A 14,055-nucleotide genomic window follows, 5' to 3' on the forward strand; every position below is an offset into this window, starting at 1 on the left:
GGACATAGCTTCTCCAAACATGCCTGACATCAGGTTAAGTGATTTTTTTCTACAAAATCCAGACAACATCATCACAGTTACTTCATAGACATGGTTTCCAGTTTGCATATAGCTGCCTGTTATATCCAAAAAGGTCCCCCAAATCCAACTACTTTACATAAGATAAATGAAATCTAAAAGGGCAATTGATGGCAGATGTGTATTCTAATCAAGGCCCCTTCCTAAGGGGATAGAGGAATTGCTTCTGCATCCTTTCCTCCAAGGTTGTGCTACCATTCCTTGTTTGGGAAAGTGACTCAGAGATGCCATCCCTTGGCCTCATAGGCCACCATATAACTTTAATGACCATGGTGGTTTCTTCCAGTTAATGACACGTGTCCTCCATGTCTTCCATATTTCTAAGTTTTATAGATTAGGAAATCATGGCACCCCTTCTCCAAAGGCAGGTTACCAAAGAGAAGATGAAAAACTTAATCCTAGTCTAGTAGGCGGTATCTTCACTTTTTGTTCTACATTGTCATTGCCATTTTTAATTAGCGGGGAAAATACCCTAACCAATAATGGCAAGAAATACTCAGTAGTCTTCGAGGAAATCTGCTTTGAGGTGGTCTTTTTAATAAGTCCCCTTCAAAGAGAAATTTTCTGGAACTATTTTTTTTAGTAATCTGGAGTCACACATTTGCTAGTTAGTGGCTCACCCAACACAGGGACTCAGTGTCCAGTATATTATATTCCACGTGTGCCGCTGCCTTGTCAGACAATGCCTGATGGGAAATCAGGTACCTTTGCGTACCACTGATGAGTTCCTGCGTCCTGGGGAGACAATGCTATTATAATTTTTTTTTATTCTTTCTACCTCCACTGCAGCAGTGAGGGTGTCTGGTATCCTTGGATACCTGCTAGATTACGATGTTCAATCAACGAAGACAAAGTTTGTTTTCCAAAGAACTACCAGCTCATTTACTGGAATTGGTACTTCCAAATCACAGCTGCGATGTGCCCCTTTCTAACCCTCGCAAGGCTTGCAAAGTGTTTCAGCTTCAAGGCTCACAGAGACAGCTGGACACGCCAGAGAGGAAGCAGACGCTCCTGAGCACCGTTGGTCTGGGGAAGGGGTGAGTGCACAACACTCAGACTGGGACCTCCTGCTGTGCGTGTTTATTGGAGACCTCCAGAATCCCACCCACAGATCTCTTCTGCCTGATCAGAGTGACAGAAGTCATGGGTTGCTGCCTTGTTTGAGATTAAGATCAGGTGAAGTAAGAGAAAGTCAAATAGGGCTTGGTTTCCATCTAGGACACTGTGACACTGCAGCTGGCCTCGCAGCACCTCTAGAGCGACTCAGCCAGATGATGGAGCAGCCCCTGGCACCTGCTTCCCTTTGCGTTCTAGAAAGCTACTCAGAACACGTCCTCCAGGTCACCATTGGGAGGGAATGACCTCTGCCGGCACACTCACTAGTGCTTTCTTCTGCGAGGGCTTCCCTTCTGCGTCATGCCTGTGTCTTGCTCATGTTGCCCCCTCTGCCTGCAGCGCCCCTTGCTCCGCACACTGGGAAACACTCACTCCTCAGGGCCCACCCAGACCCTCTTCCAGTATTAAGCCATCCCTTCTTCCCTCCCCAAGGAAATGTTGGTGTTTCTTTTCCTATGCTTCTACTGTAATTCACACAGACCTCTAAGATAGAGTCAGGATTCATTTCGTTTTTCATATCTACCTAGCTACCTCCTTTCCTAAATGGTAAGCTTTGTAAGGAGAGAATTATGCTTTTTCAAACTTTGATTTCCCAGTGCTCACGGGAGTGACTGACAGAGTACACACACTCAAAAACTTCACTGAATGAACGAATGAGTAATTCTTTGGGTCTCCTGGAACTCAGGAATAATCATTGTTTTTTAGTCTTTCACCTTCTTTTATCCCCCAGGGCTTAAGCAGTGATTGATGACCATTCTAGATTAGAAGGAGTGCAGGCACTAAAATTTAAGACCATGGCTGCAAGGCAGCAACAGGCAGGGGCAGAGACAGATTTGGAAGAGGCATGCCATCTAGTCTTTTCAAACCCAGAAGTCACATTCCTCACCCCCAAGGGGGACTTAGACTAAAGTTATAGAGCTCTGTGAGACTTCAATTCCCAGTCACTCTCACTTATGCCACCTGCAAATGAGTAAAGGAATCAACAGATGGCTGAGGTCTATATTTGTAGACTAGAATTACTGGGGGGAAAATCCTTGGAACCAGCTCCTGAGTTTAAGGAGAAAATTTCTTCCTTTGCCTCTTTCTAAATATGATCTTGAGAGAGGACTGAGGTCAGAGAGGCAGTATTCCTTGAGGAGCATGTGGACTAATTTTCTCAAGAGGTGAAGTGAGCAATGTTCCATCCATGGCTTGCTGATGTAGTTCAGCAATATTTGTAAAACCGTCATCAACCAGTGGCCACTGATGAGGCAAAGGGGACAAGGCTTGTGATAACATGAACATTAATAATGAGGAAATCACCATCCTGGCCACATAGAGTTGTTCTGAGAATTCTGCTAAACATACAGGTCATACTAGTGACTGGGGAAATCATGTCACATCATTGAGGGATTATTATGCTATATAATTCATTTCAGACTATTCAGAAGTAGCTCTCCCCAAATAATTTCTTTTTAATAACTGTATACTACTATTCTTAGTATTCCAGGCCTATTATATTTTGCTTAGTCCAACATGGGCTACTTCTATTAATATAGGACAAGATGCTAGTAAGTCATTCCTAGGTGACGAAAGGCTTCTGTTTGTAGATGGCAGACACTTTTTCTCTGGTGGCAGATTATATTTTACTGATTGAGAACAACTGATTGAAGTAGGTAAGGCTCAAAAAATGCCACACACAATACCAATGGGAAGGAAGTGACACTATATTTACAAGCATTGCCTTTAAAGCAATCCAATATGAGAAGTAAAAAGAATTTTCTTTAGTTTTCTTAAAAACTTCCTCTGATCTCAGGGAACTGAACTGAATACAAAAGAGCCATTAAGAGAATTGAATTTTCAGCTCATTGAAACCACAGCTTCATAAAGACAAGATAGGGCTCTTATAATCCTTAATTTTCCACCAAAAATGTGAAGTTGGAATCAGTTAACATTCAACCCAGGGCCAAGCCACTGTGGAATCCGCCATGTTGGATTGGGCCATGTCACACTCCAGAGGCAGTGGGAAAGCACAGCACACTGGCTGGACAAGCACCATCACAAGCTGTTACAGTGCACGTGCTTCTCTTAGACCGCATGGCCCTTGAAGGGCTACTGTGTGACTGGGAGCAGTGTGAAAGAAAAGTTCATTACAACTCGTTAAAAATGAATGCAAAACTAAATCAATTTCCATTAAAGTGTAGATATCACATGTGTCTTGGAGATTTTTATTATAAATTCATGCTAACCCTGTGAGTAATGGTGACTAGTCCATGTCTACTTCCCCAATAAAAAGGAACAGGCATCTGTATCCAGTACTTTCTTATTAAATGAAATATTTAAAAGACATCATCTTGTTTCTCATGACCATGTCCTGATTATGTCAAGCCAAGTTAGTTAAGTATATAAATTCGAGTAAACAAAAGTGACAGATACATGAAACGCATGGGGACACTCCCATAAAAACCGTCTGTGCAACTCTTTACGAGGTGTAGCAGTTTCGCAGGCTACCATCCAGGTATTCAAGAGGAGAAGAAGCCAATCTTCCAGTGGCACTATGCTTGTGTCAACATCTCACTTTCTCTCTCCTCTGTATGGGTTTGATTTTTTTTTTTACCCAAGGTCTATGACTTGCTTTATGAAGACAAACGGAGGAGTAAGAGAGTTCGGCCATATTCTTCCTTTTGTCTTTATTTACATTAATGAATGTGTTCTAATCTACCCTTTCATTAAGTAAAGCTCCTTCATGGAATGCATGGAATACTATTAATATCTCTAATATCTAGTAGTAAATATTCTCAGACTGTGGTCCATGTTTGCCTTTCCCCCTCCTACAACTGCAGACAGTTGTCGACTGTCTAGAAGCCCTGTATGGAGTTTCTGGGAGCTTAATATAGTATATACACTGTGTCCGGCATTAGAAGTAAAACTCTGAGCAGTACAGAGGAGGCCCCTGACCTAAAGAACTTATAATCTAATGAAAGAGAAAGGCATGTGTGTGTACAGGACAACATGATAAACTCTGAGATAGGAAATTTCAGGTGCTGTGAGAGCATACAAAAAGAAACCTAAACTGTATTAGGGAACTCGAGAAGTTTTCCTGGAGGAATTGATAATCAAGACTTGAAGGACAGCTAGAAGTTCCCTGGGTAAAGGAATGAAAGACGTTTGTGCCAATCCTCAGGAACAGCATGAGTAAAAGCAGAGAGACGTGAGGCCATGTATAAAAGGACAGATCCAAAGGTTTAACCCAGGAATGCTTAGCCCAGAGCCCACTTCCTTATCATTGATCTATAATTTGTGGACCCTGGTAATATTAGTGAAGACAGAAGACAGACCCTTAGAACACAGGAACAAGCCAGTGGTGCGACAGAGCTGAGGTTTTAATGATCAAGGCGGCCTGGGCGTCTAGAATGTGTAGCTCCCCAGGAAATGCACACAAGCCACAGTGTCGAGGGGAGGGTGCAGGTCAACGGGAGAGGTCGCCAGACACATCAGCAGAGAAGGTCAGACAAAGCACAGTAGGGAGAGAGAATTTCCAAACACAAACAACACAACACAGAGCAGAGTAGAGCAAGGCCGGCTGTCAAAAGATAAAGGAAATAATCAGGAACTAAGAAATTCTCAGAAACAAAAGGAACAGAGCCAAGCGAGCAAGACAGCAGATGTGAAATAACAAATCAAGACAGAGTTTGCTAGTGGAGACAGGTTTCTGCCTCAGGCCTGGTGCTTTTTATAGTTCTTGTTGCGTTCCAGCCCAGAGTCTTTACGGCAGCTGGCCCTTGCCTGGCTGGGATGTGGGCGAGGGAGCAGGTAATGGGGACACGTGGTCAAGGCGACGTCTGTCAGAGATGGGGAGTCGCAGGTAAATAAGAGGTTCATCCTGAGGAGAACATGCAGGATATGTCATAAATACTTGTTATTAATAGACTAGTTTCTCTACGTTGCAGAAACTCAATAAAGATTTGTTGTATGAATCAATGAATAAGGGAAGTGCCCATTTATTACATTATCAATGACTACAATAAAGGAAGGGGTACATTTAAATTACCTTTCCCCATATTGAAAGATAATGGATATCCTTTTTAATGATAAGGCCATCACCAAAGATGAGTCTTAGATTCCTGATTCCTTAATCAATATTATAAAATTTTAAAATAATATTTTTCTATATTGTAGACTTATTAAAAAGAAAGATCATAAATATTAGAGCAGGGAAGGCCTAATTTTGCATGCCTGTCCTACCACTGACCAGCCGCAACTCCTCTTCTGGAAAACCTGGATAGTCATACTTAAATCCCAAGCTATTTGTAAACAGAATTGAGAGTATAAAAATAAAGCTTTATATTTATAGCCAATTGATTGTGTTGCAAAGGTGACAGGGCAATTAATTCACTGGTGAAATGTAGTCTTTTCATCAAACGTGCTGAAACAATTGCACAGCCACATGAAAAAGTGAACTTACACCCTCGCCTTATATCATATGCAAAAGTTACTCAATATGATCATGGAGTGAAAAGCTAAAACAATTTTTATAAGAGACCATAGGAGAAAATCATTGAGACCTTGTGCTAGCCAAAGATTTCCTAGACAGCACATCAAAGGAAAAAAAAAAAAAAGAAAGAAAAATAGGCTGGTCCAAAGGTAGTGACTTATCTCACTTGATTCTTCAGTCATTTAACTGAACTCCTTGTTCTACTGCTTTACTCCCTTCTCATGACTGTACTTGTCTAAAAAAAATTTTAAGTAAAACAAAAGAAAGAAAAAAATAAAATTGATAAATTGGGCCTCATCAAAATTTGAAGTGTTTGTACTTCAAAAGACACTATTAGGAAAATAAAAAGACAAGTAACAGATTGGCAGAAAAAAAGCTCAAATCTGATAAAGAACTTGCATACAGAATTTACAAAGAATACTTAACTCATTTATTGAAAGACAGACAACCCAATTTTTAAAAATTGGGCAAAGGATCTGAACAGATATCATCCCAAAGAAGATATGAAATGGCCAATAATACATAAAAAGACATTCAACATATTATTTATTATGGGAATGCAAATTATTATTAAAATCACAACAAAGTGCCATTCCATGTCCACTAGAATGGCTGTAATAGATAAGACAGACAAATGTTGATGAAGATATGCAGAAATAGAAACCCTCATACATTATTGGTAGGAATATAATGTGGTACAAACACTTTGGAAAATAGTTTGGGAGTTCCTCAAAAACTTACACATAAAGTACAACATGATCCAGCAATTCCACTTCTGGTTATATCAAGAGAAACAGAAACATATGCCCCACAGAAAGACCTGCATCTGGATGTTCATAGATGTACATACCAGCATTATTTATAATAGCCCCAAACTCAAAATGGCTTCAATGTTCACCAGCTGGTGAACGGACAGACAAAACATGCTATAGCCGTGCATGGAGTACCATCCAGCAATGAGAAGGAAGGAACGGCTGACACATGCTGTGTCATGGATAAATTTCAATCCTCAAGTGAGTGAAAGAAGACACAAGGTATGGCATCCTGTCCCACAAAGGCGAATTTCTAGGGGTGGAAAGTAGCCTGGGGCCAGAGGGAAGGTGTGGATTACATTAGCTGCAAATGGGTGGAAGGGATCTCACTGGGGCGCGCAGGAGTTCTAGAACTGATTCACGGTGATAATGCCATCACTTGCTAAGTTTAGTAAAAATTACTGTGTTTTACAGTTTAAGTGGGTAAACTTTATGATACGTAAAATATACTTCACTAAAGTTGTTTTTTTAAAAAGCCAATGGTAAGAATTAAGTCAGTTGATCACCCCAGAAATGTTCATCTCTTTGTTTTCTTTTTCACCTTCTTGCATTTTACAGGGAGCGACAGAGAGAAAGCACCATGCCACCTCCTATTTTTCACCCCTTCTTACATAAACCAATCTTTTCCATTAAAAAAATTAAAAACAACTAAGGAAAAATCTAAGTGATCAGCTTTTACCCTTAGAAAACTCCTGTTTTGGCCATGCATTCAAGACAGGGCTCTGAATAAGCAGCCCTGAGTAAAGGACTCGGTTTCCCGAGCAGCCTTTCCACCCCCGCCGGCACGACAGCACAGATGCTCCGCACGGGGCCCAGCTGGTGGAGTCCAATGTCGCCGGCTTTGCTGAGTGCCTGGGTGAGGACGCTGGCCTCAGCATGTTAGCAATCCTTATTTGCTGGCTCTAATAGATACATTTCGCCTCCAGCAAAAAGTCTGAGAATAGTTAATAAGAATAATGAGCAGTAGCAGAGAATTAATGGCCTCTTTATGAGAGATGGAGTTTGGTGTTCAGTGTTCTTGAATAGGAAAATTGTTTTATAGGCAAAATTAACTGGAAAGAACTTATTTAGCCAATTTTAAGATAATGGGTTTGGGCTCCTAAATGTCAGTAAATGGAGAAAAGAAGATGCCAGATAAGGTTTGAGCCACTCACAGGGTACTTCGTCAATTACAAAAAAAAAAAAAAGAGCCCGCTTGCCCCTGTGCAGGGGTGGAAGCAGAGCTATTCACGCCTCCTTGCTAAAGGAGAACAAAGGCAGCAGCCTCTCTAGGTGCAGGTGAGCTTTGCCTTGGTTTACTTTTGCCTTGCACAGTATTTCCATTTTTTCCAGGAATGCTGAAATCATCAGGACATGCACGCTGTCCTCGGCGGCCATGCTACACTCATTGGGGTGGAGTGATGCTTCCCTCCCCGGCTGCTACCATGACCCGTGTCCAGCACAGCACGTCCCGAGAATGCGAGCCCCGCCCCGCTGGCCAGCCCCGGGTGAATCAGATCCCCAGTGGGTGTGGGCTCCTCCACTTCTGCAGATGTCCCCCGTACGGCAGAGTTAAAACCAGCCAAGGCAGCTCACCTGGACACAGTCTGCTCCGTGAAAATTTTAAGAGGGAAGAAAATGAATTGACTTGAGCTCCCCCTGACAAAACCTTTTTCCCCGAAAGAGCTCCCCCGACAAAACTGAGCAACTGGGCATGTTTACCGTCTGCTCAGGACAGCTCTCCCCCGCAGTCCTGGGACTGCTTTTCTTCTGGGGATGCGAATGGACGAAGCGGGCAAGGGATTCTGAATGCAGTCCGCACGCTGGCTCAGGCCTCGGAGCGCCACAGCACTGAGCGGAAGGTGCCACAGAGGTGACTGGCTTTGAAGGAAATTCACGGAGATAATCAATTTGATCACACTGGCAGACACTGAGGTATTTGTCAAAATGTCAGGGTTATGGAGAGTGCCAATATATTTGCTTTTCAATGCGTTCGTTTTTGTAAAAGCCTATATCTAGTGTGACATTGGACATAATCTTCTTTCCCCTTATCAAGTTTTCTGTTAGGAAATATTATATGTTAGTTTTCTTTTGGGGGTGGATTTTATACACAGCGGCTTCCTGCCACACAGAGAAGGGAGACTTACTTGTTTGCGTGTTTGCTTCTTTTAGGAAGGTTCAAGAAATGCCTAGCAGTCAGTGAATAACAGGCCCATTCCTTCCCTAATAACCTAGAACTCAGCTGAAAAGAGAATCAGAGACTGAATAGAGGATTGGCACGGGACAGAGCCTTGGGCCCCTTCCTAAGGAAGGCCACGCAACCTCCCACACCTCCTGTCGGAGCAGCCAAGGCAGCCTGCTACTTGTCTTTCTCTGCTTCCCACAGAAGGTTTCTGAAGTCCAGATTAGCCCACTGCCTCCCGGGCGGACGCCTGATTGCCAGACAGTGAAGTCTGACCCTGAGTTATCATGGGTGATTTATTTAACGCCGAGAGAACTGCATGGCTGATCACCCCAACCCAGAGATTGTTTAACTTAAAATGGAAGAGGTAAAAATAATCAACTCCTACTGAAGTGGCAGTGTGCATACAGCTACTATTGTAGCCTGAAATGATCATTTCTCGTCTAATTAATGGGAAAGAAGAACAATCTGTTGCTCCTCAAGAGAATTATTGGGTCAACTAGAGAAAATGTTAAAAAAAAAAACTGCGTAGGAGAATTCTTAAAACGGAGACTGGTCAGCTGTAAAAAATGCTATGTGAAAGACACACATATACTGGGCCATTAATTACTTTGGTTTCTGTAGATTTCAAACAAGATCTCTTGTTTTCCTCTGGAGAACAGTGGTGTTAAATAGGTAATGCTGTCTGCTGGCATCCTGCTCTTCCAGGAGTCATGTTTTCTGGCTAAAGTAGATGAATCCTTCTCCAACCCAACCCCTCCGCACTCTCTCGCGTGTGGTTGGCCGGATCTGCCTACTCTGCCCTGGAATGTTTGCCTTGCAGGAAAATTTAAGATTTTCCTAATTAATAACATAAGAATATTTTAGAGATGCTATTTTGGTACTTTCAAAGCTCTGGACTTGGACCTGGGTTTGTGTCCTAGTTCCTTATCAGCTGCATAATCTTGACCAAGTATTTAAGATTCTGGGTCTCATTTTCTTTATGTGTAGGTGATCATAACAGCTACAATTGTAACAGTAAACATTTAATAAGTGTTGGCTACTGTTGCAAATACTGTATGTGCATCAGCCCATTTATCCCCTCTATAACTTTGAGATAGGTGTCATAATTGTGCTTCACAGGTGAGGAAATTGAGGCCCAGTGAGGTTAAATGTTGTCTCCAAGGTGAGGAGGACTGGAGCTAAATGGAAAAGACATACAAGACTGAATTTGGGGAAAGCGCTTAATCAATGTCCTCCCTCCTCTTTCTCCCTCATTCCCACATCCTTACAAACACTTCTCTGCAAGCCTAAAAGCCACCATGGATGTAAAGAATGGGGCACAATGCACTCCTTTCAGAATTCTGTTGCTTTTGCTAAAGGCACAAAATATAAGATCAGTCAGCTGGGTATGGTGGCTCATGCCTATAATCCTAGCACTCTGGGAGGCTGAGGCGGGAGGATCGCTTGAGCTCGGGAGTTCGAGACCAGCCTGAGCAAGAGTGAGCCCCCACTTCTACTAAAAATAGAAAATTAGCCAGGCGAGATGGTATGCACCTGTAGTTCCAGCTATTGGGAAGGCTGAGGCAGGAGGATCGCTTAAGCCCAGGAATTTGAGGTTGCAGTGAGCTATGGTGACACCACTGCACTCTACCCAGGGCAACAGAGTGAGATTCTGTCAAAAAAAAAAAAAATTGGTCATTTTACAACCACGCAGTGACTGTTTCTTCTGGCTCTCTGAGTCCAGCCTGGTGTGCTATTTGCATTGTAAAGTGTAGTGTATGTGTTAGGTAGAGCACATGTGCTCTGATTGAAGAGCATCAGGCTGGCATTGGGAAGCTGGTGGCTGGCCCAGCTCTGTAGCTGATTGCCACAAATAGAACCCTGGGGGTTCCTTGAATACGGCACAATCATGTAGCCTCAGTTTGCTTATCTCTATAATGGGATTTTTAATAACTGCTTTCTTCTAATTCACTGTAAGGATGAAGCGGTACGATGACTATAAAAGTCGTATATAATTAGAAGCACCTTTTAACTTGAAAGAGACTGATGCTGCATTACTGAAGGAATACGAGTCCTCAATGGCACAGCTGTATCCATCTCTGCTATGGAGGGAAAACACAGCTATAAAACTGTTTCACTCACCATTAGCTGCTTTGTTCTGAGCACTGGCCAGAGTGACCAGGGCAATTGCCATTTCTGGCCACACTTCAAGGCGCCATTTCTACATCTCAGCTCAGTTGGCGGCTTGTCCGGGGCCCACTGGCTAAATCAAGCTAGAGAACTAGTGGCTCTTGTTGGACTTAGTCCAAATGGAAAAAGACAAAAACAAACCTGTGTTTAGAGTACCTGCAAAAGCACAAGCTGTACTGCCTTCATTCTCATGCGTGGAGAAACAAGAGCCTTGCTGGGATTTCTGCAAACAGGATTCTTGCAGAGTCGCTCCACTAAACGGCGAACAGGAACACTCTGGAGATGAAATGCGTGTGTGTGATATACATATTATACAGACGGAGAAGGAGAAAGCGACCATCTAAATGCACATCACATGCCGGAGCCAGACTTCTTTCCCAGACTCAGCCCAGGCATATTCAGCCCGCTGAAGAATGACACCAGGAGGTGACATTTCAGTCTCAACTTTTCATGGCAGAAAAGAAGAAGAAAATAATAATTAGTCTCCCAGAAGAGAAAGTGCAGAGGTTGACCCTCCTGCAAAGGTTACGAGGGGTATTCACTCTTTCTCCCTGCTCCTCCACCCGCCTTCGTCCCACATTCATTGAGCGAAGTGCTGACACATGAAAAGCCCTCCAACTGCAGGTATTTCAAGGTGTAGTCTAATTCAGACTAGGCAAACCCAGCTCCATGGTGATCACCTTTGTTTCTGACAGTGGAGAAATGGAATTGCACCAATCCTCTCACCCCGTCGCCCAGGCCTCCCTCCTGGGCCTGAGTTCTGGGCGGCAGGGCAGCTGGCTGCAGAGACACCTGCAGACTGGGCCCGATAGCAAGTCCTCACCGGCATTCTCCGCTGTCTAGGAACTATTCACTACAACTTGTCCCTGTCGTAGCTTTAAGGTAGCGATGCACATTGGCAAGGGAATGAAGGAAACCACAGTGTTGGGCAGTAGAGTTTTTAAGGCAGTGCCTTGCACTTAGCCATTGCTCTGGTTACTGTATGTGCCGTGAAAGAAATATCCACCACATGCTCAGAGCTCATGGACAGAATTCTGAACAGTTCGCTTCCTTTGCCCTGCACTCCACTGTCGCTTTCACTCCCGTTTTCACTCTATTTCCCTGACCCTGTTGGCCATCAACCTGCCAATCTTCTAACATGGACTTTCTTTCTCTCCGTGCCGTGGGCTTCACGCATCACTCCCGAACCGCCCACCTGCTCCCTTACCTATCCTTCGCTCTTGCCGGCTGCTGCTGACCTTTCTGGGGCAGCCCTTCCTGCTTGGCCTGGCCCCCCAGATGTCCCGCCCCACTGGAGCCCCCCGGATCACACTCAGACCCACCCCGCCCCATCTAATCGACTGGATAATGTGATCTGAATAGAGTAGTGCTCTCCCTGCTAGCATAGGGTTACTCAAAGTCATAAAATTAGACCACTGGTATTTTTTAAAATTTGCCCAAATTTATCTGCCAAGTAAATGTCATATTCAAAATTCACTCCATCAAATTTTGCATTTATAATATGTATAACATAGGAGCCCATGCCTCAATTTGCCATCTAGATCTTGAGACAAAGCATGAAAAATAAATTTAAACAATCCAGTGCTAAACGACAACAAAGACCACAAGGTAGGTGTTGTCACGGGGGAGTGTGTGATTGATTGCTTAGCGAGGGGCTGAGTGAAGGCTGTGAGTCCAGAAGGTCACCAGGCAAGTCTCCACGGCGTGGGCGGTGGCCGGGAGGCAGCCTTTCCTGAGCAAGTGCACTAGGAGGCGGGTGGTGCCGAGCCGCGAAGAGAACGAAACCCTGGCAGTGTGGGGTAGATCAGCTCTGCAGGGGACACTGAAGATACTATTTAAAACCAAAGTTACATTGAATTTACTTATGTCTGTTGTTTCCATAAAAAATAAAAGCAAAACAACAACAACAAACACAAATAGAAAATCCTCTGTGAGCCCAGGAACTCATATCCCCTTTTAAGCTTTTGTAACTAAGCACAAGAAATCATTTGTTTTATAAATGGCCTTTGGAATGACTTAATATTTGGTTTGGTTTTACTAAACACCACTGTACAGATGAAAAGCAGAAGTTTCATCCCGGGAAGCATGGAAATGGCTCAAGCACCACAAAACTAGCCAGATTGATGTTCCCCCTCTCCAACACTGCCTCCTTCTCCATAGCCCCGTCACCTTGACCTCACTGACCTGACGCTTTTGAAGCCCAAATCTGCTTTTGACCTAGTCTGTCCCATTATTGGCTCAAGTTATTTGATCTCTGACATGTCATAACTATTTTGATAGTGAGATTTCCAAAAGAGCCGCTTGCTTAATAGGAGCTGGGAGCAGCCCTTTCTGGAAGATCCCTTTGCCTCGGTACTCTAAGGCCATCATCTGCTTGGCTTCTCTGCTGAGGCTTTGCTAGGATGACCTTGGGCCGTCTGTTTACTGGTGTCTAATATAACACTCCAGCAGTGTTTAGGCTGGAGGTAGAGATTCCTTCAGGAGTTGGGCACTGTGGAGGTCTGCTCTCCTGATTTTAAGGCAGGATTTTGCGTTGCTGCTAGATTTGGGAGACACTACCTGCCAGCCCACGGTTAAAAGCAGTTGATTTTAACAATATACATGGTAAACAATGTAATGCAAATACGACTGAGCGCAGCTGTGATAAATGTGTCTCACCCAGGGTAGTGCCAGCAACATGGTCTGAACTCAGCGCCCGCTGCTGGGTAGCAGCATAAATCCAGTGGGATGTGTTATCAGCAGCAAAGGCCAGGGGGAACCCGTGAAGGAGGAGTTTGTCTCTAAATCATGGCAGAAGTAAATAAATATCTTCAGAATCCAGCTGATCATCCTTTCAGAAGGTGGCCCGTGGGCGCGATTTATTCACCCTGCACCGAAAGCCGTCAGAACTAGAAGAAACGCCAATCTGCAACCATTTTTCACCAAGGTGGGGCAAAGGTGGAGTAATGCTATTTTTCAGAGAATGTCATTTTAATTTCTTTTATTCGTTCATAAAGTTGAAACATTATAATTATATCTTAAAGTATTATAATTATTGTAGATTTTCATAGAAATTAAGTCATAAATCAGCGGGAAAAAAGCCTTTGTCAGATCATGTGCTCCAGTTTTTGGCATAGGAAATTTATGGTCACCATAGGCGAGAAGACTCACGCTGTGACAAGGTCTGCCTGTGTGAACAGAGAAAGACCGTGGGATTTGTATGTTGGCTCCAGCTCCATTATCCTCGACATTACAGCCATGAC

This window comes from Eulemur rufifrons, chromosome 6, assembly GCF_041146395.1.
Source record: "Eulemur rufifrons isolate Redbay chromosome 6, OSU_ERuf_1, whole genome shotgun sequence".
Lineage (NCBI taxonomy): Eukaryota > Metazoa > Chordata > Mammalia > Primates > Lemuridae > Eulemur > Eulemur rufifrons.